Source organism: Paramisgurnus dabryanus, chromosome 3, assembly GCF_030506205.2.
Source record: "Paramisgurnus dabryanus chromosome 3, PD_genome_1.1, whole genome shotgun sequence".
NCBI classification, from domain to species: domain Eukaryota; kingdom Metazoa; phylum Chordata; class Actinopteri; order Cypriniformes; family Cobitidae; genus Paramisgurnus; species Paramisgurnus dabryanus.
In genome coordinates, this window is record NC_133339.1 from 44638205 (window position 1) to 44664973 (window position 26769).

General features: G+C 40.1%; 1 long non-coding RNA gene across 1 annotated transcript in view; it reads right to left on the bottom strand.

Annotated features, from left to right (window-relative positions):
* Positions 1-655: 655 nt before the first annotated feature.
* The window catches only part of LOC135745007 (uncharacterized), a 31772-nt gene continuing 5658 nt past the window's right edge, over positions 656-26769 (bottom strand). The window contains exons 2-3 of the long non-coding RNA XR_010530922.1: positions 798-982; positions 656-700 (exon numbers count right to left, since the gene is read on the bottom strand). This is a non-coding gene — a long non-coding RNA (uncharacterized lncRNA). The remainder of the gene's footprint in view (positions 701-797; positions 983-26769) is intronic.

Sequence of the window (26769 nt, forward strand, 5' to 3'; positions counted from 1 at the left end):
CTCAGTTAACTAAAAAAAACAAAGCTTGACAAAAAAGCTTGATGACGCATGCAGCCTGCATATGCGACTTTTCGAGGCTGCGGCCTTCTTTTTGACAAATGGCCTGTATTTCATTTACACCTGTGATCTGATGGGTTAAACCTCTAGATGTGTAAATGGAATCAGGCATTTCCTTCCATGATCATTACTTCTTTATTATCACTTCTTTCGTTCATTACTTGATGTGAATTTTAACATCTAAAATCCTAAAACAAATAAAATAAATTTTGGATAATGTTTGATGATTTTAATTGATGGGTGTTGATGGAGGATGAGCACCCACTGGCAGAAACATAAATCAACACATACAGTACAGTGCTGTATGATTCTTACTATTCAAAATGGGGCAAGGTCAAAAAGCACATTAAAATGTTCTTACCTTTCATAGATGCTAATGTCTGGAGTCCAAAAATAATCTTTTTGAATTAGAAGTGTCTTAATGTTACAATGATATGTGGGGTCCCACAGTGTGTCTTTTTCTCCTTGGTACCAAAACTGCAAAGTGTTTAAAATTTAAGATTAATAAAACGTTATACTGCTATGACATGATTCATTACAAAGTTCTGCAAATTGAGTAAAACTGTGTGGACTAACAAAAGAGTTTTGAAATACTTACAGTGACAACTTCTAATTGTGTTGACAGGGTCTGGGCATTTTCATCCTGTGATTTAAAGCAAATGTTTAGTGAACCTACAACTGCTCTTAGATTCATACTGTAATGAGCCACATGAAAAGAGTAAATCCTGCTAAAGTCATACCACATCTTTGATGGCGTTCACAAACAAGTACACATAAACATAAATGGCTTTATCACTTAAAGTCAGAGGCTGCATGCGGTAAACTGCATTGCTATTATTCAACAAGCCAAGCTCTTCCAAAAGTGCATCATAAGTTGTACGATATTTTGTAGGACTGCACCATTCTTCATCAGCAGATACCAACCCTGCAGAAATAACACTTTATTAAACACATATCATTTAAAATAGCTCAAAATCATAAAAAAAACATCTGAGAAATTTCATTAAAAAAAATTCAACATTTAACATACTCATAAAGAACACCGATTATCTGAATCACGATTTTACATTTTCTTTGGTGTGAAAGTGTGTGTTAGTACGATTTGCAAAAGGAAAAAAAGATGACGAGTTATCATTTCCAACGAAATCTCTTCTCGTGGATTACCACAAACACGGATTGTAGGCAACAGTTGACTTCCTCGGCCCGACTAGGGCTGCAGCTATTGATTATTTTAGTAATCAAGTATCGCAAAAACATCTGTTTACATCTGTTCTCTTTCAGTATTTTTTTAATAAGTTTACTTGAATAATATTAAAATACCTTATAAGGTAGGGCTGCACAATTATGGCAAAAATCATAATTGTTAAGGCTACTGAATTTGCACTGAATTGCAAATGATATATTTGAAAAATACAATGAATTTATAAGGCTGCAGAGAACAGTACACTATTGCAGACTTATGGCTATTGAGGATTTAATCAGTGTTGGGAAAGTTCACTTTCTACATGAACTAGTTCAGTTCACAAATTTTAAAATTAACTAGTTCAGCTCATTCATATTTCAAAATTTTGAACTAGTTCACAGTTCCAAAAATGAACTAATTTACAGTTCTTTTTTCCCATATTATTTTTTAAAAATTATTGCTATTATAGCCCATATAGAACCACAGACAGCAATTATTTGATCAGTTTTAACACTGAAGCTAATTGCGTCAGATTTCATCTTCATATCCAACTTTAAATCCTTATCCAACCAGGGTTTACATTAGCATTGACTGTCTAAATTTTTGTATTTGCTTGCACATACCTTGAAAGGCTAGCCGGGTGCTTCAAAGGGGGTCGTACATCGGACAAGAAGCGCTGCGAGGTGTCGCGTGTAGGACAACTCACAGGTATTGAACACCGCACGTGTACGTTAAATAGCGTGAGCTTAGTCAGAGTCTATTTCAAGATCCAGAATATGAGTTAGCAGCCTATGTTAATCATTAACGATTTAGGAAAAATATTATGTTATTTAATGTTAAACTATGTGAGTGGCGCGGCAGGGATTTCAGCAGCGTCCAGAGTCAGTGTTGTTTTGATGACGCATGCAACGTGAAATGCTGACTGGTGGCTGTGTTTTGCCAGATTGGGTGTTTTTTCTGCTACACATTAAGGCCTGTTTACAGTGTGTTTTAGCCAGGTTTTCGCCTGGAAGACTCTATAGAAATTTGGCACCCTATTGAACAACGTTAAACTGAGAAAGCGTGCTGTTCATAAGCACCAGAATGAACGAGTTCACATAACGTTCATCAGGCAGTAATACAGTACGTTCAGTTCACGTTCGCCCAAAATATGAACGAGTTCATTGTTCATGAACTCGTTCAGGCACAACACTGGATTTAATTATATTATTTTTATATAGTCAGTTGTGAACTGAAGTGTGCCGGTCTAAGGCATGAACTCCATGTTTTCATTCACATGGTCATTTCTAATCATGAACTTACAAGACGAGCATACAAGTCAAAATGTGTTTATTTATTTGTGAAGAGAACAGATGAACAGAGACAGTGCATCTTAACGTTACATGTTTATCATCACATCAAGCAAATGAATGTGAATGCGTTTATCTCAAAGTTGCAGCGGAGGCAATAAAACATGCAAACTTTATACTGAACAGGCAAATATTAACAAATCAAATCACAAAATACTATTGTGATTAAAATATCCACAAACAAGTAAAAATTCTAATTGAACTTAAAGGTGCCCTTCCTCTGTCGTTTTTATGGTTTAATACTGTTGTCTACTCATGACGTTTGCTTTGTTTTTATACTGAAAAAAGTAATAGGCCATTTTGTACCCAGGTTTTAAGGCTGGTTTGAGAAATGATCCGTTTTGATGGGCCAGCCACATTGACGACTTGGAAGTAAACGCCCACTGCTATGATTGGATAACAGTTTTTTGTAGTTAAACTAACTTTCAATACTTATTTAATCTCATGTGTAATCAGTTTACTGTTAAGCGAGTGTCTTAAGACAGTATCTTTCTTACACACATGCACACTAAAGTTGCCAAATCATAGGCCAGTACGTTTATTTTTGCTTTAATAGCACAAGCACAGGTTTTCCCTCACAACATGCAGTCCAACAGCTCGTTCTGCGTGGTCCGTAAAGTTCCCTTAAACACAATGGTTTTCTCATGGGGCTTTTTTAAACTCTATAATCAACAAAGTCCACCTAGCCATGGAATATACTGGATCATCTGACCTCTCGCTCTCATTATGTCTATGCAATGCCAACTCAAACACGCCACAAATTTTATGCAGTCTATCAAGCATTCAGACTTTAAAACAGCAAAAAGGGGATAAACAATAAAAGGCATGACTTACATCGTATCCATCTAGCCAACTCCATTTGCCATACTCAGATAGCATGCAACCATTGAAACAATGTTGAAAATTGTTGATTTGTCAATGTTAATACCATTGAATCAATATCAGGTTTGCACCCTCCATTAATATTGAAAAAATATTGAAATTTCAACAAACCACCATTATCGTGATCAGTGTTTTCTTTAGTTGGGCCCTTGACTCTTGACATTCACTTTAAATAAGTTAAATCTTTCTTTTTTGTGATTGTATGTGTTTATGTAGAAACACATGTGCATTGGTAATGAAAGATGTGTCTCAAAGTTAGGTTGAAATGATTTTAAGATTATATAAAATTAAGCTGCGTTACATGATGCTGTTAATCCATTTTTGACCATTATTATTGTTCTGGTTTGTAATTCCATGGTGACAAGACTGAACTGAACATTCAGACATCATTACTCATCCTACAAATCTCAACAATGGTGACAATCATCAAACAAATTCATATAAAACGATCAACTGCAATGTATGTTGGGAGTCATAAATTAGTTTAGTATTATGATAATGCCCAGCATGCATTGCAGCATGAAGCTTTCTTTTGTTAATCGTCACCATTGATGTGTCACGGTAGGAAATCCATTGTTTCCTCTGTGTCGTGTGTGTATGTGTTTGTTTACTCACTGCTCTGCCATGTGCTCATAAGGCTGATGATGATGAAAGCTGATCATCATTACATCTCCTCCATAAATACTCACATGACTTTCTGTTCCCTGCCAGATTCTCACTCTTTGTTTCGCTCCCGTGTGTGGTTATCGTGTCGCTCTGTGTGGATTACGTGTTCCAGTTGGATTGTTTATTGTCGTCGTCATCTTCGTGTGGATGTTCCCGTGTACAGTTTGGATTATCACCACTGCTGCCCACTACACCAACGCCACACTCAATATTCATCTCCACCAACTACCACCGTAGTCTTCCCCACCATTGCCACCAACACCGGACATTATTTGCCTCTCATTAACTCTGTGTTCTCTCTCTTTGTTTATATTTTAATAAACGTTGTCATCTTTTCACCTGCATTTGCTTCCGCGCATTTCGTGTCATTACAGAAGAATCTGGCCAGCATGGAAACTAAGGTAGCGTTCACCCTCTCTCTGTTGACGGCAAGGCTGCCCTCTGGGGGACGGCGTTGTGGGAGAATAGAGACATCTGCTGCTCCTCGTTCTACCTGCTATCCGAAGAGATGAAGAGGGTTTTCGACCGCTCCGTCGCCGGGAAAGAAGCCGCCCAACTCCTCACCGAGCTCCAACAGGAGGATTGTTCGGTATCCGACTATGCCATCGAGTTCCGGACCCTGGCGGCGGAGTGCAGGTGGAACGAGGAGGCACAGTGTAATCATTTCCTGCATGGGCTTGCCGATCAGATCCAGCGAGAGATCGTCACGGCGGAGTTACCCACTTCTCTCAACGGGCTGGTCGATTTGGTGATCCAGGTTGATGCGAGATTAACCCTGGCTGCCAGAAGGAAAACCACCACCACGTTCCAGCGCAGACCGGAATCGATCAGCCCTCCCAGCGATGTCTCCGCCAGTGTTCTCTCAGATCTGGAGCCCATGCAGGTGGGTCGAGCTCGGCTGTCCCGGGAGGAGAAGAACCTGCGGAGATCCCAAGGACTGTGTTTGTACTGTGGTGAGCCGGGTCATCACTGCCAGAGGTGCCCGGTAAAAGGACCTAGCCCGGTAGTAAGACGGAGGCTACTATCAGGTGGGATCTTTGCTCACAAGACCTCGACAACATCTACTCTCCTTCCAGTGAGACTACGGTGGTCCACCAAGACACACACTGGGTATGCACTACTGGACTCTGGGGCGGAGGGAAACTTCATCGACAGCGCACTTGCACATAAGCTCTAGATCCCTTTCATCACACTCACTCATCAGATCGCTTCCTTCGCCCTCAATGGACTACAGCTACCCACTATCAAGCACACCACTGCTCCAGTCACGCTCATCACCTCTGGCAACCACACGGAGACCATTTCATTTTTCATCACTGACACTTCACTCTCACCCATCGTTCTCGGACATCCCTGGCTCCATTCTCATAATCCCAAAATTGACTGGAAACTGGGTTCTGTTACCAGCTGGAGCGAGGAGTGTCATAAGTCCTGTCTTGTCTCTGCCTGTCTAACTGTTTCTGAGTCTGTGTTTCAGGGGAAAGCAGTGGATTTGTCTAATGTGCCCGCAGAGTACCTCGACCTGAAGGAGGTGTTCAGTAAGTCTCGGGCTGATTCTCTCCCTCCGCATCGTCCCTATGACTGTGCTATAGACTTATTGCCAGGTACGTTTCCACCTAAGGGCAAGCTTTACTCTCTATCTGTTCCAGAGATGAAGGCCATGGAGAAATACATTTCTGATTCTCTAGCAACGGGGTTCATTCGTCCTTCCTCTTCTCCAGCGGGGGCGGGGTTCTTTTTTGTGGGTATGAATGGAAGACTGCGTTTAACACCCCTAGAGGCCATTTTAAGTATTGCGTCATGCCTTTCGGGCTCACGAACTCGCCAGCGGTCTTCCAAGCACTCGTTAATGACGTGTTGCGAGACATGGTAGATCAGTTCATATATGTTTACCTGGATGACATATTGATTTTTTCTTCGTCTCTCCAGGAACATTTGCAACACGTACGACGAGTCCTTCTGCAGTTGCTAGAGAATGGGCTTTTTGTCAAGGCGGAAAAATGCGTTTTTCATGCACAGTCTGTTTCTTTTCTAGGACACATCATTTTGACTGAGGGTGTTCGCATGGATCCTGATAAAGTTAAGGCTGTGGTTGATTGGCCATCCCCAGAGTCTTGCAAGGCCCTGCAGAGATTTCTGGGGTTCGCCAATTTTTACCGGCATTTCATTCGCAATTTCAGCCAACTAGCCGCACCTCTGACCGCCTTGACCTCCTCTAGTTTGACGTTCAGGTGGTCAGACGCAGCAGAGGCTGCGTTTGCCAAACTGAAAAGCTGCTTCGTTTCAGCTCCCATTCTCGTCACCCCTGATCGCTCACGTCAATTCATAGTGGAGGTCGATGCGTCAGAGGTGGGGGAAGGAGCAGTGCTTTCCCAGCGCGCATCCTCAGACGGAAAGGTTCATCCTTGCGGGTATTATTCTCATTGTTATCTTCTGCGGAAGTTAACTATGACATTGGCAATCGAGAGTTGTTGGCAGTCAAACTAGCACTGGATGAATGGCGTCACTGGCTTGAAGGGTCGGGGGTACCCTTCATTGTATGGACGGACCATAGGAAACTTTAATACATTAGAACTGCCAAAAGACTTAACTCCAGGCAGGCTCGGTGGGCTCTATTTTTTGGTTGTGTCGATTTTACACTCTCTTACCGGCCGGGTTCCAAAAACATCAAACCCGATGCTTTATCCCGTCTTTTTGAGCGTTCCGATCGTACTGCTACTCCCGAGCACATTTTACCGGTGACCATCATTATCTCCACGCTCAGATGGCAGGTCGAATCGAAGGTTTTGACAGCCTTAGAAGTGGTAACGCCCCCGGCTCGTTGCCCACCGAACTGACTATTTGTGCCGGAGAAGTTACGGTCAGACGTTCTCGAGTGGGGTCATTGCTCCAGTGTTGCTTGTCACCCAGGGGTTCGTAGAACTAGGTTCAAGTTTTGGTTACCAACCACCTAATTTTTCCAGTCTGGAATCCAAGGTCTTGGTCCCCTCCGCACACGCAGTAGTCCAGAGGTGTCACCGCACCTGCTCCAGGTAAGGTCATGCACCAAGGCTAGGGCCAATCGCCACCGCTCAAGGCCACCCGTCCACGTTGTCTGTCAAAAAGTGTGGCTTTCTACTCAGAACATTCCGATGCGTTCTGTTTCGAATAAACTTGCTCCTAAATTTATTGGCCCGTTTGCTGTTACCAAAATCATTAATCCGGTAACAGTCCGCCTTAATCTCCCTCCGGTGTACAGGAGGATTGGATCAAGGATCCAGGATCATCTGACGTCCTAGGGGAGGGGGTACTGTCACGGTAGGAAATCCATTGTTTCCTCTGTGTCATGTGTGTGTGTGTGTGTTTGTTTACTCACTGCTCTGCCATGTACTCATTAGGCAGATGCCGCTCACCTGTGTGTTGATTGTCTCGCTCCAGCTGATCATCATTACATCTCCTCCATAAATACTCACATGACTTTCTGTTCCCTGCCAGATTCTCACTCTTTGTTTCGCTCCCATGTTGTGTGGTTATCGTGTCGCTCTGTGTGGATTACGTGTTCCAGTTGGATTGTTTATTGTCGTCGTCATCTTCGTGTGGATGTTCCCGTGTACAGTTTGGATTATCACCACTGCTCACCACTCCACCAACGCCGCACTCAATATTCATCTCCACCAACTACCACCGTAGTCTTCGCCACCATTGCCACCAACACCGGATATTATTTGCCTCTCATTGACTCTGTGTTCTCTCTCTTTGTTTATATTTTAATAAACATTGTCATCTTTTCACCTGCATTTGCTTCCGCGCATTTCATGTCATTACATGATGAGATTTATAGATCAATTCATGATATCAGAGATTGATTCAGTAGTTTAACCTTCTAAGGGTTTTTATAATTCTCAAAATAACATATCTGACACTGCTTCCAACTACAGTGTTTCCCATACATAGGCTCTACTTGGGCGGTGTGCCCAGGTAAATTGCGACCCGCCCAGGGAAAAAAAATCACAAAAATCACTTACGAATTTCCGTATTTTCTGAACTCGACCCGTGTTTTGTTGAGAGAGAGAGAGAGAGAGAGAGAGAGAAAGAGAGAGAGAGAGAGAGGTGTAGGTCGGGTGACCGTGAAGATGATGTACAGGTCATAAACTCATCATCCAGCGCGGCAAACTGGATCAACTGCAGCACATACGGAGCAGCCAGGGAACTACACTGCGACCAAAATGGTTGCATGCTTATGTGCATATGTGTTTATAGCATCCAAGTTGGCTTCATTTTGCATGCAAGCACATTGTGTCTCTCCCGTTGAGTGTCTGTTCACGTGCTCTCTGTTTCTCAATGAATTTGGGTGCGACGTGAAGCAACCTCAGTGTCACATAGTATCCTTTCATATTTCTGAACTTGAGCAGAGTTTTACCATTAGAGGTCTTTCTTCACTTAGGACACGGGACCCATACGGTTCCGGGTTTATATTTTAAATGGTCAGTCGAGTCTGGGTCGGTCCTAGTTCATTACTTCGGGTCCCAAGTCTGAAACCCGAGTCCATCGGAGAACGGCCGCGAGCACTACCGCGTTAAAGCTCGAGTGCTGTTTCAGACCACGCGCCGCTTCATTTTCTTTATCCCATTTTTTATAATCTTACTATTAATAGACCATATCTTTACTAAAATCTAAACAGTTTGCACAGAGATTGTAGCAAAAAGCAGTGCTAATACTGAACGAGCAAAGCTCTAGCTGACTCAGGATATAAAAAACACAAAGCTGTAATGTAAAGTCTGTCATCGGGACAGCAAGTAGACTTTTAAATCTGAAATAATTAGTGAATTAAGCTTTTTTTAATCGGCAAAAGAGAAATAGAAAGCAGAAGCAGTAAAAGTGTCTATCTAATAGAAATTATTACCATTATAACATCAGTCACATTTATAATCTTATAATTAAAATAGTATTGTGTATATATCGAGTTTGATAAAAGGGGTCATCAAATTACTACATATATCAGTGCAAAAACATTGTGTTTTCGTGGTGCTTTGACAAACAGTGTCAGCTTTGTTTATGGCAAAGAAAGTTTGGGGTGGTTAGATTAATGAACTATAATGTGAAATTAATATTAATGTTTAATAAATCAAAGTATTGTGTTGTGTCACACATTATTAGTTCTTTGTCACATGTATAGTAGACCATTTTTGTTGGTGGATAATGATTGCCCTTTTCACCAGCTACCACCACAAGTACATTTCAGATCTATGGGAAACACTGAACTAGTACAGTAATATCCATTTCTTACACATCTTTTACAGTATTATTTAGTAATATTATTTAGGTATCAGAGATGCTCACAAGTCTCTGAGCTCGAGTCCAAGTCAAGTCTAAAGTCTTTGAGCTTGAGTCCAAGTCAAGTCTCAAGTATCTGGGCTCGACTCCAAGTCAAGTCTCAAGTCTCGTTGTAACAAATAAAACTCTAATAACAAATAAAGAAATGACAAACATTTATAAAAAAGAACAAAGTTGCACATTAAGTAGGGTCTAAAATTAGCATTAGGTACAGAAATTAAAGGGGCGGTGAATTTGTCGATTTTAGTGTTTTATACTGTTGTCTGAGGTCTACTTATGATGTTCGCGTGGTTTTTACATTCAAAAACATCAAAAACAATAAGTAATAGGCTATTTTGTAACATGGATTAGTGGCTCTCTGGAGAAAAGCTTTGTTTGAAGGGGCGGGCCGCATTGAAGACCTAAACGTAAACACCCACTGCTATGATTGGACGGCTTCATTCCCCGTCATTACATGTGGGGAAATGTTATAAAAACATTGATGTGTGAAAATACCAGCCGAACACATATATGTTTGAGCCACAAAAGAGGGGGTCCTATAGTTTAATCAGGTGTTTTGTCCTTTACGAGCCGACTTCAAATAACATATCAATCCACTTCTATACAGGGTCGCGCTCCCTCTTTTTCTTTGTCTTTGTTCTTCCATGCTTTTATTCATGCTTTCAGGAATTAATGAAGTTTATACCGTGTTAAGCTTGTACTTTCCTAACTGGAAAGTTATTTACATTGACAGCTGGCCCGCCCAATCAGAAATGTAAAAAAAAATACTACTCTGTATAGTTAGACATGGATACTACTTCATATGGTGTATTTTATCTATTGCATTTATGTTATAAACAGTAAAATTATAAGTAAGCCTGATAACTATTTAAAAACTATAATAAAGAAGTTGAATGTTGCGTTACATTATGGTTCTATAATGAGAAAAATATTCCCGATAACTTTTTTTGCAAGCAAGTGGAAAACGTATTTTGAATAACAACACGTTATAAATATGTGCTGTGCGCTTTCTTCTCAATAACATGAACACACAACAAATATGACAGTGGGGTAAAAAAATAGAAAGAAAGCATCTGATCACAGTGATGTTGTTTGATATAGCCTACCAGCTCTCTAAATCAGCACTATAAGTCACGCCACGTTTATTGCTACACTTTATACAATATAGCCTATTGCTTTTAAGCAACAAATAGCCTATCATAACAACCTATAAGCCTACTATGTAATTGAGATATTAATTTAAGAAATGTATTAAAAGCAGAAAGACGTAGGCTGCGGAAATATAGTGGGTTCACTTCAATCCACACCACAGACGTTCTTGGTTTGCTTCTTATTTATTAAATCGAGGCAATTGTTTGATTAAACATTGATTAATATTAAGATACCATTTATACAAAACGAAATTCACTTTAAAGAAAGTCTTTCTACAAAACAAACCTATGCAGGGCTCGCAAAATCGCTACCCCGACGTCCCGGGGCTATGGCGAATTCCTGTCGGGCTACAAAAATGTATCTGCGCCCTGCCCGTCGGGCGGAGAAAAAAATATTGTAATGTGTTTGCATTCTCTCAGATTTAGTTAGGTAATTATAATGTATGTAATTTGGTGTCATCTTGTTAGTCATTACTATCCCTACTAACAAGTGAAACTGTCAGGAAATGAAGTGAAAGCATAATCAGCCCATTACTCCTTTCGTGTTCACGTCTGATATGCGCGCTCCTCGGCTCCGCTCTTCACGAGTAGGCTACCCGCTTGCTCTTATGCTCATCAAAAAGTATATTAAATGTTTATTTATTTGTCATTTCATTTTACCTCAGAGTCTAACATTATTCTAGCAATTCCCTTTTTCTTTCTTTACTTAGTAAGTTAACTTAAATATGTGAGAACGAAAATATTTTTTAGTGATTTGCATGAAGAGAATATGATGTAAGAAGCTTAATTTTAAGCATTTAGTAGCTTAATTTATTTAAATATGCTATTTTAAAAAGTATTAGTTTTTTTTGTTCATTTATATTTCTTGTCACTGTGTGCAGGTTCTTTTTTGTAGGCTATGACAGCCCAATTTTTTTTTACCAAAAAGGCTTAATTAATGTCATGTTGCATTACAATTTAAAGTATCAATGTCAAAAATGTGACGTGCAGTTCGGGTGTGTGTGTATGCTGTTTAAATTAGTGTTCTCACCAATACGCTTGTGATTCCTGAAGTTTTGACGAAGTTTATAGACTTGTTATAGTTTCTTATTCAAAAGTGACACCCATAGATTCAGCCCCACCCGGACTTAATCCATGCCCACCCATATGTCACGTTCTGCATCCGCCACTGTTCTTTACTTTCATTTTTTCACGAGTTTGCCTGCCCATTTAGTCTTTATAAATAACGGTAAACGAACTTGGCTTGCTGTTCTCGAAGGCAGCTCGAATCTTGGTCTGGCTCGAGCCCCAAGTTCAAGTAACAGAACAGAAGGAAAACAATGTGCAGTGAAGGAGGAGATGAGGAGGAGAGATGCCAGAAGCATTGCGGTTGGGCGCGGAGGCACGGGACTCGCGTTTATGCTTTTTGATGTTTGACACATGACTGTTTAGGTTCCTCTCAAACCTACATTAAAAGTGTATCTGTTAAAATAGTATTACTGCAGTAAAAGAGTTTAAGTATAATTAATTAAGAGTTTAAGGGTAATTTTTAAGTTTTTCAGAAGCCTGCAATTAGTTTCATTTGCGATATCAAATGAACATCTTCATTTTATTCATAAAGTCATACCTTTGCAATTCTTTGATCGATTGTGTTTTAGAAGTACTGTATGCTTGAACTCTAATGACAGCAATGTGATCGCTGATGTGCTGGTAGAGAGAGAGAGAGAGAGAGAGAGACAAAGAAAAAGAGGGAGCGCGACCCTGTATAGAAGTGGATTGATATGTCATTTGAAGTCGGCTCGTAAAGGACAAAACACCTGATTAAACTATAACGTAGCTATTATACAAATTTTTTCAGGATGTTCTTGCGACCGGTGGCAACTTGTCCACGACCCGGTGGTTGGGGACCTCTGCGTTAGTGGACTCAGTTTGCAAAACCATTGCGAAAGCGTGTGCACTGATTATTAATTGTTTATGAATTTGTGGATACAGATTGCAAATCTGAGCGCACTGATTGTTTAATTGTGCGTATGGTTTATTAATCCGCGCGCACGATTTGTAAATTGAACAGTTTAATAATCTGAGTATGGTTTATAAACTGAGGTGACGAATTACAAAACCATGTTCGTTTCTCGTAGGCATAAGAAGAAGGTAGATTGCCACCAATAAAATCTACAATCAACTTAGCTTTTGAGAAACAAAGCCAATAGCAGGTAGTAAGGCCCTATTTAATCTATATGGCATTTAAAAACCGTTTAGTATCCTGTCAATAACATAACCAAACAATACACTCTCTGTATGAGTGTATTACAGTTGTTTTACTAAAACTAAACATAAAAGCCAACATTCATCACTGCTGCAGTGGATAAATCATCTTACATGTACAAAGTCTTAGCGAACACGTGCACCACCTGCTGGTCAGATCGATTAACAGCAGATGAGATTATACTCGGTACTCTACTGCTTTTCCTGCAGTTCCCGGATGTTAAATGTTGAAATCTGTACGACTGAATTTTTGGACTTGAATTTTTGGACGCGAATTTAAATGGACTGAAAATTGCCTGCTGAATATTTTACGTTGTATTTTTAAACAGACCGAATATTTTAAAGTGAAATCTAAAAGGTGAATGTGGACTATTGAATTTTTAATACAGAAAATATACACGCATGTTGAATTTCAGCCCTTAAAAATGCAAAACCTAAAAATACAATGCATTAAAATTCAAGCACGGTTAATACAATGCATTTTTTTCAGGTAGTACAATTCAACAGGCTATTTTAATTCAAAAACTTTTGTCATTATTTTTCTTCCATACATGACACACAACTCAGTTTTTATTTTTTAATAAATGATAACATGACTAACAGAGAAATAATACAACTAATTGACCCCCTATTGACCAGTCACCACTGAGCCTTACCTTACCAATTTGTTACATCCTGCTCAAGCCATGCTGGCAAAGCTTCTCATGTGACTCATCTGCTTTATCTGGATCAGATTCATCTTGTATTGATAAGGTAGTAAGACTATATTAACTCCTGTCAGTATTGCATTGGGAGCTAATCTTTCAAATACGGTAAGGCATGTCACATTTCTGGCTGACGTCAGAGGTATTAAGACCAATCACAATGTACAGATTAGCTGGCCAATCAGTGGACACTGTGCTTTTCAGATCAATAAGCTTTGTAGAAAATCAAAGCATTGGAGGCAAGGGCATAGAGGAGCAACAATATTGTACGGTATGTGGAAAATAATGTGGGTTTTTTTAGCACAAACAATGGTTACAGCAAATACATAAAATAACATTGTTTTTAGCAATGTAATATGTGCTCTTTTGGCCACACACACTAAAGAAACAACAACAAAACAAAAAAATGTACGCTTTGATACTAAAGTTTAAAATAAAACTAATCATAATTATTAATATAAGCTGTTAACTGGTTAAGTTCAGAATTTGCGGAAATATGACTAAATTGCATATTTAAGCTGCATTAATTTAAAAACACCATAAGCTTACAAATCTTATCATAAATCGGTGCCATTGTTTTGTATTAAGATGCAAATCTGTATTGTTTTTTGTAAGGTTTGTTTGTAAAAATTTAAAAGGGACATTTCACAAGACTTTTTTAAGATGTCAAATAAATCTTTGGTGTCCCCAGAGTATGTACGTGAAGATCTAACTCAAAATATCATATAGATAATTTATTATAACATGTTAAAATTGTCACTTTCTACAGTAGATGTGAGAAAAATGTGGCATTTTGGGTGTGTCCCTTTAAATGCAAATGAGCTGATCTCTGCACTAAATGGAAGTGCGGCATTATCCTCTTCTGACATCACAAGGGAAGTCAAAATTCAATAACCTATTTTTTTCACATGCTTGCAGAGAATGGTTTACCAAAACTAAGTAACTAGGTTGTTGATTTTCACATTTTCTAGGTTGATACAAGCACTGGTGCACCCAATTATAGCACTTTTCTTTAAATGTCCTAATACATCTAAGGCCTAGTCCTGGATTAATCTTAACCATGTCCAGGAAACCGCCCCATAATTGCGTTTCCCTGGTCCTGTGTCTTATTTTAAAATTCTGTGTGTTGTGGACTTTTAGTTAGCATTCAAAGTGTCACAGGGTGACTTTTATAGAGCGGAACCAAAATTGGCGAAACTTGGTTCCGCTCGAAGATGGTTTCCGCCCAGGCCACATTCGAGGACACACTCCTTCACTTCCTGGTTTCCAGGGTAACGTAACCGGGACCTGACGAGCCACAGGTGAAACAAATGAAAAAAGTAAATTATGATTGAAGGCGGTGTGAGGACGAGAGGTATAAAAGGCTCTGCAGCGATTGACACGGAGGCACGACTGACACGAGAGGCGATCGACACGGGGAAAGCTTTTGAAGAGCCCGCAGGCTCTGTTGATCCGGGCTGCGCTGGGAAGCGCGCGGAGAGAGGACAGGAGCCACAAGAGGCGAAAGAAAGGCAGGACGTGAATTGATTAAAGGAGCACCCCGAAGAGAGCAGTGTGTTGTTGTGTGCAGTGTGAAGCGCTGCGTTTGTACCCTCTAGTACGTTGGCCGTGGGCTGTTGATCTCTCTCTCTCGCTGGAGTTTATATGACTGCGTGGACTTTGGACACCTTAAGGGTTGAAGCAAGATTGGAAACATTGGAAACGTAATAACGAAGAGGAAGTAGAGAAAGTGTGAGTGTATTTCTGCATGGAGAACATTGAGATGTATGATATTGCTGTGTAACTCTGCTAGGAGGAGAGACGTCCTGTGTGTGTGACCGAAGCGATCGCCGGGGGAATTAGAACAAAGGACAGTTGGAACTAAAGTTGATAGTATCCGTGAGTATAACACACTGAGCTGATTACACATTGTGTGGATAATTTGTTGTACCGATTAATCTCTGAGTGAAGGAGGAAGGCCCTACCCCTAAATTAGCGTGGTGGGAGAGCCTAAAGAACATTTGGCTGGGGCTAGCCACGGCGACGTATCTGCTGACTGGGCTGCGAATACCATCGCCGAACAGACCCCGACGAAGTGGAGAAAGGCGGGCATCTTGAGTGTACACTGGATTGTGGTGGGTGAGTCTTTGTGCTGTGGAACTTTCACTTTTGACGTGGTGCTGTGCATTGCTGTGTGTCTTGTCAGACCAAACCCCCGCCTTTGTACGCCTCGTCGAGGGAAAACGAAGAGGCTGTCGGTCTCAGTGTGGCCATTAATTATATGTTGTAAGCATGTCCCAGGTAGAGAGTAACAGTGTGGTGTCCAGAACGAGCTCGATTCCTGACATTGGAGTGGGTCTAGGAGTGGCGGTGAAGTGCTGGAGTAGTACGGTTGTGTGAGTACGATTACGAGTCACTATTGTGGATATTGTCATCTGTGTGCTACTTACCGTTGCAGAAGAGAGAAGAGTGGAAAATCCCGTCTGTCCCGAGGTCTCGTCGAAAGGGCGCCCCTGTCCTGTATTCGAACGCCTAAGGAGGGTGAAGGAAGGGCAGCGCTCGGCCCGGTGAGACAGTACGACGTTTCCCCCTCCCCGCAACCGCCGAGCTTGTCGAGAGGGTTTGTCCCCGACGCCACATGAAAACCGCTTACGCATCGAAGACATCAGTGTCGTAAGTCCGCCACCCTGTGTAACCAAAATTAATATATTCTGGGATCTGTTTGTTAGGAACAAGGAACGTGCTGTGTAAAGTTGGAACGAGTAGAACGCCACGGAAAGGAACTGTGTGAAACCCGTACTTACTGTACGCTGTGCCCAGCAGAGAGGTGAGAGCAAACCAAGTCCAAGTAACTGTGCCTCTTGTGTCCCAGCCGTCGCCGGTGGAGAAAGAGAGAGAGAGAGAGTGAGCGACACGAAAAGGAACTGTGTGAAATCCAGCCTGTGAAGCCTGTGTTTTTTTTTTGTTTGTTTTTATTGGAGAAACAATAAAGTACAGATAATTTTACAAGAAGAAACAAAAATCCTCCATATTTCTGTATGCATATATTTATATATATATATAAAGCAAGATAAGGTATACTGTCGCCTGCATAGTTAGGTACAGTACATACATATTCACATACACAATATATACACATTTGCAACCCAATTAGACAATTAGCCCACTATGCGAGCTTACCATCTAGTATACTTTCAATCAAATACACATATATGCATATATACTACAACCCAAAATATTTTAATAAGAACATAGAACAGTTCCCCGCCCATTTCCCACCCGCTTTCCCGTCTGCTTGGTACACACTGTAAGAGGAAGACTGCTACAGATAAGATCCAACTCAACTTAAATCATCCATTTCTTCCAAGTCTTTTCTGCCTTCTCCCTCTAAATATCCTATAAAGGGCTCCCATGTTTTAGCAAACTGTTGTCTCTTATTCCCTAAAAGAAGCCGTATACGTTCCAGGTGAACTGTCTTTGTAAGTTCGTTAAGCCAAAGCTGAAAAGAGGGAGGCAGTTTATTTTTCCAAAATAATAAAATAAGCTTTTTGGCTGTTAGGAGTCCGTAGGAAAGGAACTGCTGTTGAGGCTTGGACAAACCAAGCTCACCTCTTGAGACCCCAAATACAATTAGAAACTCATTCAGAGATTTCAGAGATGACGCTGAAAATCTTACACCAAAAGTCTTGCAGACTAGGGCATAATGCATAACTGTGAAGTAGGGTTGCCTCAGTTGTATTGCATTTATCGCATTTTGGAGAAGCTCCTGGAAATATTCTGGCTAGTTTTGTTTTAGAGTAATGTAGTCTATTTAAGATTTTGAATTGAATAAGACAGTGTCTGGAATTTATAGAACACCTGTTAATTTCTTCCAGACAATCTGCCCATAACTCATCTGAAATCTCTGATCCTAGTTCTTCTTCCCATACCTTTTTAATTGATGAGGTATCAGGTAATTGGCAAGCCTGGAGTATACTGTAGATACAAGAAATATTTTTCACCTTCCCAAAACTGACTTCCAAGCAAGTATCAAGACATGAAGGAGTAATTGTTGCAAGCCTCTTTAAATGTGATTGTACGTAGTTCCTGACTTGCAAGAACCTAAAAAAATTACTTTTATGAAGTTTATATTTTTCCTGAATTTTTTCAAAAGAACCAAAAGTTCCATCCTGAGAAAGGTCTCTTATTGTGTAGATTCCTACATCTCTCCATTGGTAAAAACCTTTATCTAAAATGGAAGGTATGAAAGAAGGGTTGCCAGCAATGGGAATTGATAGAGGTAGCAACTCTACCCCAAAATGAGTTCTCATTTGTTTCCAAATACAAATAGAGCTACTAATGACAGGACTGCTTCTGTAGATTTCTTTTTTACAGCGTGCTGGTGAAATTATTACAGCGCCAAGATCGTGGGGGGCACATTCATCCTGTTCTAGTCTGAGCCAGTCTAGTCTACCACTTTTGTCATTTAATATTATTGACATAATTCTGAGGTTGGCGGCCCAATAATAGCAGCTGAAGTTTGGGAAGGCAAGACCTCCCTCGCTTCTTGTTTTGGAAAGGTGCTGTTGTTTAATTCTATGGTTTTTATAGTTCCAGATAAATGGTAAGATGATTTTGTCGAGTTGCTTAAAAAAAGACTTGGATAGGAATAAGGGAGTATTTTGAAAAAGATATAATAGTTGCGGGAGAAAAAACATCTTAATGGCATTAAATCTGCCTATTAGTGAAATGGGGAGAGTTTTCCAGAATTGAATATTTTTTTTTAATTTTTCTAAAAGAGGGGTGTAGTTAGCTTCTCTTAAAGAGCTAAACTTTCTGGTTATAACAATTCCTAGATAAGTAAATCTATCTTTAGCGATTTTAAATCGGATTGGGTAAATTTGTGAGAGATCCTTAAGGCCAATTGGAATGAGTTCACTTTTATTTAGATTAATTCTATAACCTGAAAATGAGCCACATTTTTCTATAATTTCTAATATTGCGGGAATACTAGTTGCAGGTTTAGTCACATATAAAAGGACATCATCTGCATAGAGAGAAATTTTATTTACAGTGGATTTGGTGCAAAGCCCTTGAATTCTCTCATCTGAGCGAATGGCTTCTGCCAGAGGTTCAATGGCTAGTGCAAAAAGAAGAGGGGAGAGCGGGCAGCCTTGAGGCGTACCCCTAAATAAGTCAAAGGGAGGTGATATAATTTTATTTGTGAGTATTCGCGCTCTGGGGTTTTTATATAGAATTTTAAGCCAGGAAATAAATCTTTCCCCTAACTGGAATTTCTGTAGCAGAGTAAAAAGATAGGGCCATTCTACCTGATCAAATGCCTTTTCGGCATCTAGAGACAAGATCACCAGGTCAGACTGATCATTCTGAGAAGAGTATAGAATGTCAAATAGACGACGAAGATTGTTAAAAGAACTGCGACCCGAAACAAAGCCAGTTTGATCAGGTTTCACCAGTTTTCCCAACAATGTACTGAGTCTATTGGCTAATATCTTGGACAAAATTTTTTGATCCACATTGATGAGGGAGATTGGCCTATATCCCCCAACCTCCTCTGGATCCTTGCCTTTCTTGGGTAGGACGGTGATTATTGCTTCATTAAATGACTGAGGCAATCGTCCCTCCCCCAAGGCTTGGACAAACATTGTGAGCATATAGGGTGCCAATAAATTATGAAAGGTTTTATATACCTCACTAGGGATTCCGTCCGGTCCAGGGGATTTGCCTCCTTTAATAGACTTTATAGTGTCTTTTAATTCATCTAATGTTAAGTCTGCACCAAGTAGTTCTCTATCCTCTCGATCTAGCGTTGGTAGATTGCAGCTATTTAAAAAAGTCAGTATATTAGCAGAATCTTCATTTGTATTACTAGCGTACAGAGTTTCATAATACTGTTTAAAATGATCATTAATTCCTTTAGGAGATAATATAGGAGTCCCAGATTTTGATTTAATCCGATGAATTGTACGGTCACTTTCAAGCTTTCGTAGCTGTCTAGATAACAATTTATGTGGTTTATCGCCAAGCTCAAAGTACCTTTGATTCATAAACATTAAAGATCTTGAAAACTTTTCAAATGTTATCTTGTTGTATTGATATCTGAGAGCTAATATCCTCTTGAGCAGATCCAGTGAGGGGGTTGTAGCGTTTTCCTCATCTAGTTTACTAAGCTGTTTTTCTAGTTCTAGTAAAGCAGCTATATTCTGTTTATTTTTTGCTCCTTTAAAAGAGATAAAACAGCCCCTTAGATAGGCTTTAAACGTATCCCACAAGAGCGAGGGTGATGTGTTGGGTTGGTTGTTAGTTTCAAAAAACAACTCAAGTTGTGATCGCAAATACTCACAATTTTTTTTATCTTTTAATAAGTAGGGGTCTGCACGCCACACTGGTGGAGTTTTTACCATTTGTGGTATTTTTAAAGCAAATGTTACTGGACTATGATCTGAGATCACAATATTATGATAGGAAATGTTGAGGGTAAAAGGAATTAACTTTGAGTCAACTAGAAAATAATCTATACGACTATATATGTTATGGACCTGTGAATGGAAAGAGTAGTCTCTCCCTGTTGGATTAGCTAGCCTCCATACATCACCAATATTAGAGTTTTTAATATACATATTAAGGAAATCCCTAGTTTTTGAGGGGGGAGCACGCTGAGTAGATGATCTGTCTAAATATGAGTCTAAAACGCAATTGAAGTCTCCCCCAATAATTAGATTAGTTTGTGAAATATCAGGAACCCGAGAAAATACTTTTTGAAAAAAGTGTGGATCATCAAAATTCGGCCCGTAAATATTAAGAAGAGTTATCGGCATTGAAAATATTTCTCCCGCAACTATGATAAAACGTCCCTCTTTATCTGTAGTTGTAGACCTATGTTTAAAAGGAACCCCCTTTTTTATTAAGATAGCAGTACCCCTGGCCTTAGATGAAAAGGAAGAGAAGAATGACTGGCCTATCCACCTGACTCTTAGTTTAGAATGAAAGTCATTTTTAAAGTGTGTTTCTTGTAGAAATATAATGTCAGCATTCATGGATTTTAAATGAGACAGCACAATCCACGTTTAACGGGATGATTTAAGCCTTTAACGTTCCAAGAGGCAAAAGTCAAAGCTCCCGCCCCCTTATCAGGTGTATTAATTTGAGTAGCAGCCATCCCAGTTATTGCATTTATTGTAACCCCCCACAACAGAGCGCACCCACAGACGGAACCCTATTAAACATCCCCTCCCACCAAACTTTATCAGAACAAAACTAACAAAAAACAAAATAAGAACATACCTGAAAAACCAGGTGAGGTTAAGCATCAAATTACAATTTTCCTGAAACAATTACCTTGACGGTAAAATAAACAGCCTAATTCGCATTAGCTGGCTAACAGGAGTTAGTGAGCAGTTCCTGTGAGTGTTATAATGTTCTCATGCACATAGGCAGGTCAGCTTTACAGATTCAAGATGTGAGCATATAATAGACACTGTGTATAAACCTAGTCAGATCAAGCCCAGAAGGATAAGGCAGCAAATGCATAATTGTAAATATGCAGTTGGCACTTCACATTAGTTTAATATCCCTGTTCTGGTATCAGTCTAGGGGGAGATTATGAGGTTGACACGCTGCTCCCTCCGAAATGCTGTTCTGCATAAGCGATCGCCTTTACGGGATCTATGAAGTACCTTTCTTCTCCGCTATGTGTGACTCGTAACTTCGCTGGGTACAAAAATCCGAAGCGGACGCCTGGTTTATCCCGCAGGAGGTCTTTCGCTCGATTAAAACGAGCGCGTTGTTTCAATATGGCAGCCGGAAGGTCTGGAAATATCAGAAGCTTCTCACCGTTGTGTGTGATGGATTTGAGCTGAGATGCTTTTCGGATAATGTCCTGCCAGTCGTGATAGTAGTGCATCTTAACAATGAAGGCTCGGGGGTATGAAGTGTTGTCGGATCGTTTTCTCAGTGATCTGTGTGCACGGTCGATCAGAGGTAAAGTTCCCATAGAGAGGGCATCCTTCAACAGGTGCGCAATAAAATCCGTAGTCTTGCGCCCAGTTTCCTCGCCTTCTTTAATGTTCAAAATGCGCAGGTTTTGCCTTCGACTGCGGCTTTCCAGATCTATACATTTCTCCGTGAGTTTGGTGATGCTGCTAGTTAGCGTTTCCACCTCTTTTTGTAGCTGAAATACCGTGTCAGAAGTAAAAGTTGCGCCGCGTTCGAGCTCCGCCATTGTTTTAGCTTGGTCGTCCATCCTGCTTTTCATGGATGAGATTGTAACATCCGTTTCTTTTTTTAAAGCAGTTAGTTCAGCTCTGATGGAGATTGAGAACTGGTCTAGTCTCTTGTCTATAGCATCTACTATCTCCGACTTAAATAACTGGAAATTTGTCTGTAAAGCAGCTATGCCATCCAGCACTGCCTTGTTAGCATCGGTGCTACCTTCACCGCTAACGCCGTCCGGGGTGTCCCTCGGGGTTTCTGTCGTTTTTTTTATGTTTGTTTGGCATCTTGAATGTGTGGTCACACTTGCGGATGTGAAAGTATAATATTATTTAGTTCTGCTCACGTATATTACCTAAAAAGTTGCGGAGCTGCCTTCACGTGCGTCTGCTCTCACATGGCGCCTCCCGGAAGTCCCCCCTATTTATTATTTTAAGTATTTAAATAAAGTGCATTTTAATATTATGCTTACCTTGTGTGTCTGGTCATTGGGGTGGCTTTGGGAACCTCCTCAAGGTGGAAAAAGGGGCGTGACCTTATTAACATCTGGGTCCACCCCTACCTGTGACATAAGGTTCACGTTAGTGCTGTAGTCCTGGGTATACGCAGCTATACGGCGTATACCTACTTCTTTTTCAGTCGGATTTGCGTATACCCACTTCTAAACGGTGATTTAGTGAAGGTATACGCAGGTATACGCTGTATTTCCCTTGCAGCTAATCCAATCGCATGATGTAAATAAACCTAAATATACCCTGAAACACTCAGTAAAATAAGTTACTTATGCGAGGAGGGCCGAGGCACCGGATATTTTTTTAAATATAATTCCCCTAAACACCATTGGGTTAGGTTGCCGTCAATCTGAGTATGCCCAACGCAATTAGATTTAAAAAGCTGTCAATCACTTCCTGGTTCACTGCCTGATATCATTAATAGGAAAGATTAAGCGAACTACTGCAACTTTTATTTCCAGATTTACAAACAACCGCGCAATGCTACATCCCCGTTTTTAGCTAGCAGTTTAAGCTAACAATAGTAATCAACATCAGTGTTGTTAGCCAGCAGCTCAGCTAACGATTGCCAAGCGCCCTCGTCTGCTCCATCCGCCTCCATGTGTATATATTGCCTTAATGTTTGGATGGTCCTTGTTCAGTCATTCTGTAATGCTAGGGAGGCAGGCAGTTGCAGCAGATCCAAAAACAGTGTTTTATTAAATAAACTCAAGACAAGGCAGAATGAACAACTGAAACACTAGGGCAATATATACACATGGCATAACAAGATGTGGCCAATGGCGTCAGATACTGGAGGAAACTGTATAAAATTATATAGTGGTCGACTACGCCACCCGGTATATACACCGGGAACTCAGCCCCAAAAACAAGGGACACACAGGTTCGTAACCAAAAGAAATGGGTGAGCAAAGAGACATAGGCCAGGGAGTACCAAAGATAAGCAGCTTTATTCAAATACAAAAGTTAAAAACCCAACACATTGACATCATAGGCTCAATAGCCACATCTCAAAAACAAAATGCAACACTTTACAAAAAAGAAAATTAACACAGAAAGAAACAGAAACACCAGAAGGCTTAAGGGGTAGGGTGATGGCCTGCTATGACCCTCAATACACACCACACGCTTAATATCCGTACATGACACACTTAATATCCACACACACCCACGCTGGTGAAATCAAGTCACTCAATGCACTGCACTCAGTGTGAACCCGTTAAATAGCGGCTAAACCCCTCCTCTATAAACCCTCTTCGTCACGCGATATATAAAGCGCAAAAGACACACAATAAATATTAACTGGCAAAAGCCAGCCCCCCAAAGGGAAGAAAATCAGTTCACAACAAAAAAAAGAAATAATAAACAAAAACAATATTAATGTCACTCTCGTTTTGGGAACTAAACTAAACAAAGAAAATAAATTAAATTGCAAAATACACAAGTGAACGCAAAACAAAAGAAAACAAATCTCATTTATGATTGGAAACAAAATGAGACAAAGCAAAACAAACTACAATCGACGACACATTCAAAGAGCAGGGCAAACCAGCGAGAGACAGCCACGTCCAGGTTTGCTAGAATGAAAGTTTAAATTCGCTCAAATAAGGAAACGACAAAATCAGTACAGACAAGGCAGCAGTGCAGTCATTAGCAAACGCGCATCTCGTCCCATAATATAAAGATGAAACCCTTGAGCCTTTCAGTCCATCAGATGATGTTCATAATGCGGTACTATGCACGGTCTCGGACCATAACATGCAGTGGATTGTTTGTTGACGAGCTCAAAGCCAAGGGCAGCCCCCGCACAGCAGCAGAACAGAAAGACGGCACTTCCGAAACACTCCCATTCATAAATGGCAACTTCTGTAGTAATATAATACTATGCCCAATCTCCGTACCATTACATGCAGTGGATTGTTTGTTGACAAACTCAAAGCCAGGGGAAGCCTACACACAGCAGCAAAACAGCGAGACGGCACTTCAGAACTCTCCCATTCATAAATGGCAACTTCCGTAAAGGGGCGGTACAAATGACGACGCATCCCAGGCAACAAACGCGTCCTCATTTTATACCCTGCCAGCCGACTGCTGATAGGTTCAAGGTTTTCACATGACACTGGCCAATAATCAACCCAAATATTCCTCATTCTGCTACAAAGATAACAAGACACACATGGGAAGACCATCAGACAAGAAACAATAAAATAACAGAACTACAAAGGACTACAAACATGAATACTGCGACCTCCGAAGGCTGCATTTTAAGATGGATTGCGCCACAGCAGCGCGACTGCCAGTCAGGCCAGTAAGGCTGTCCCAATTCATTAGAACGAATGGATCCTTCACAACCTAGGCTATCCTGAGTTTCATTGTGCACCTGTATCAGCTAAAATGAATATCTAAGTATAATGTCTGAATATTTTAAAACAAACATTTAAAACCTGTGTTAAAGCAATAGTTCATCTTAAAATAAAATTTCTAGCAAAGTTTAATTTGCGTTAGGGTTAGGTTGTATATGCACCCTCATGCCGTGCACTCGATACAGTAGGTGGTACACCATTAAACATTAAAAGAATAAGATGGTGATGTGTACGTGCATATTGCTTTGGGGATAGTGTTGTATAAGAGGTAAAAAATGATATAAATACGGTTCGGTTTCTAGCACAAACCAATCCTTTTGTGTCTTAGGACATCAAAGTGTCGTCACAAGCCGCAGGGTTTAATTTGGATTTGTCTGTGCATGTTTTTTTCTCTGAGATTTTGTTATCATCCACTGCCATTATACGAATGACAGACTGGACTTTTGGAGTTAAAGGGGTCATCGGATGGCAGTTTTAAACAAATTAGTATGCTTTACTAGTGCCTTCGTGAAATCTCTGTATCATACTTTGTTAAAAATTCCTTTTTAGTTTTGTAAAAAATACACTTCCTGGCTATATTAAACCCCGCCAAGTTCAAAGCAACCCGTTTTGGTGTATTTCTCTTTAAATGATAATGAGTGACCGCTCACCCCACCCTCCCTTCCGTCCTGTGTGTCAACACAAAACACTTGCTCTGGTGAAAGTATGGCAGCGGGAGGCTTTGAAAACACGTTGGTTCAACCGTATCAATTTAAGCCGGAGTCAGACCAGAGGTGTCAAGTAACGAAGTACAAATACTTCGTTACCTTACTTAAGTAGATATTTTGGGTATCTATACTGTACTGGAGTAATTATTTTTTAGACTACTTTTTACTTCTACTCCTTACATTTTCACGCAATTATCTGTACTTTCTACTCATTACGTTTTAAAAATCGCCTCGTTACTTCTATTAATTTCGGCTTGTTTTCTTTTTTTTACATTCCGGCTTCTCATCGTTAAAAAAACCTATCTTGATAAATTGCATCATCCGGATGAATGTGATTGTGGTTGGATGAGAAGTATAAACATACACCATTCCGACACCCTATTGGTTTGTACACAATCCCCGCCCCCAGCTGACAGCAGATGATCAAAAGTTTGTTCGGAATCGATAGTGCTGCAAAGATAAACATAAAGAACTGCGAGAGCGATTAGAAAGCATGCGGACCAGTTTTCTCTCACGTTGCTTTGATATCATCCGCCATCCGTCTGTACAGTAACAGAACGCGGCATTCTGTCTTCAAATGGAAAAGTACGATATAAAACCCGCGCATCACTTTCAGGTCACAAGCCTGTGTAAATGTATAGCTGGCTGCTGACACCAACTCATCTGTGTGATTTAAATAGTGTAACAATACCAATTTATATCATGTAACTTCAGTTGTTCAACTTAAATGACATTGTGCTGCGTTGCGTTTTGAGCCATGGCAAAGATATCTATGCTAAAGACATTGTTGTTTTGTATATGCTAATAACTGCCCTAATTTTTTTTGCATTAACAAAACCTACTTAGCTGAATGCTTGAGTGTTAAATCAATCAAAACACATAACCATACATACCAACTTTTGCTTTTGTTAATAGACATCAGCTGTTTCCTTAAACCTGATTTTTAATTTACTTACAAGAAAGACATAATTCTCCAAAATTGCTTGGATTTATACTGACATGTAAGATCAGCTTTGTCACATTAGATTAAGCTAAAGTCCATTAGCTACACAAGTACAGATGCAGAAATATAGGCTATAATATAATTGCATATTTGTATAATTGTAGTTTGTGTTGCTTTCAAAATACAATTATAAATGATAACAATAGCATATTTCTATTCTCACGCATACTATAGTTGTGTGTGATTTTGTTGTTTTTTAACTAAAGAGGGCACCACTGTAAAAGTTTTGCCAGCAGCGGCCCTGCTCTGAAGTTTTGACTTTTTGCACCATTACAATATTTATAGGCAACTAGTCATCATATCTCGCTCTCTATGGAACACATGTTAATGCTCAGTAGTACACATATATGGTTTTTTAATGCAGTGGTTATCAAACCTTTTTTTTTGCGGCCTCCCTTGTGTACAGTGGATTCCTTTGCGGCCCCCCAAATAAAATGTATGACAT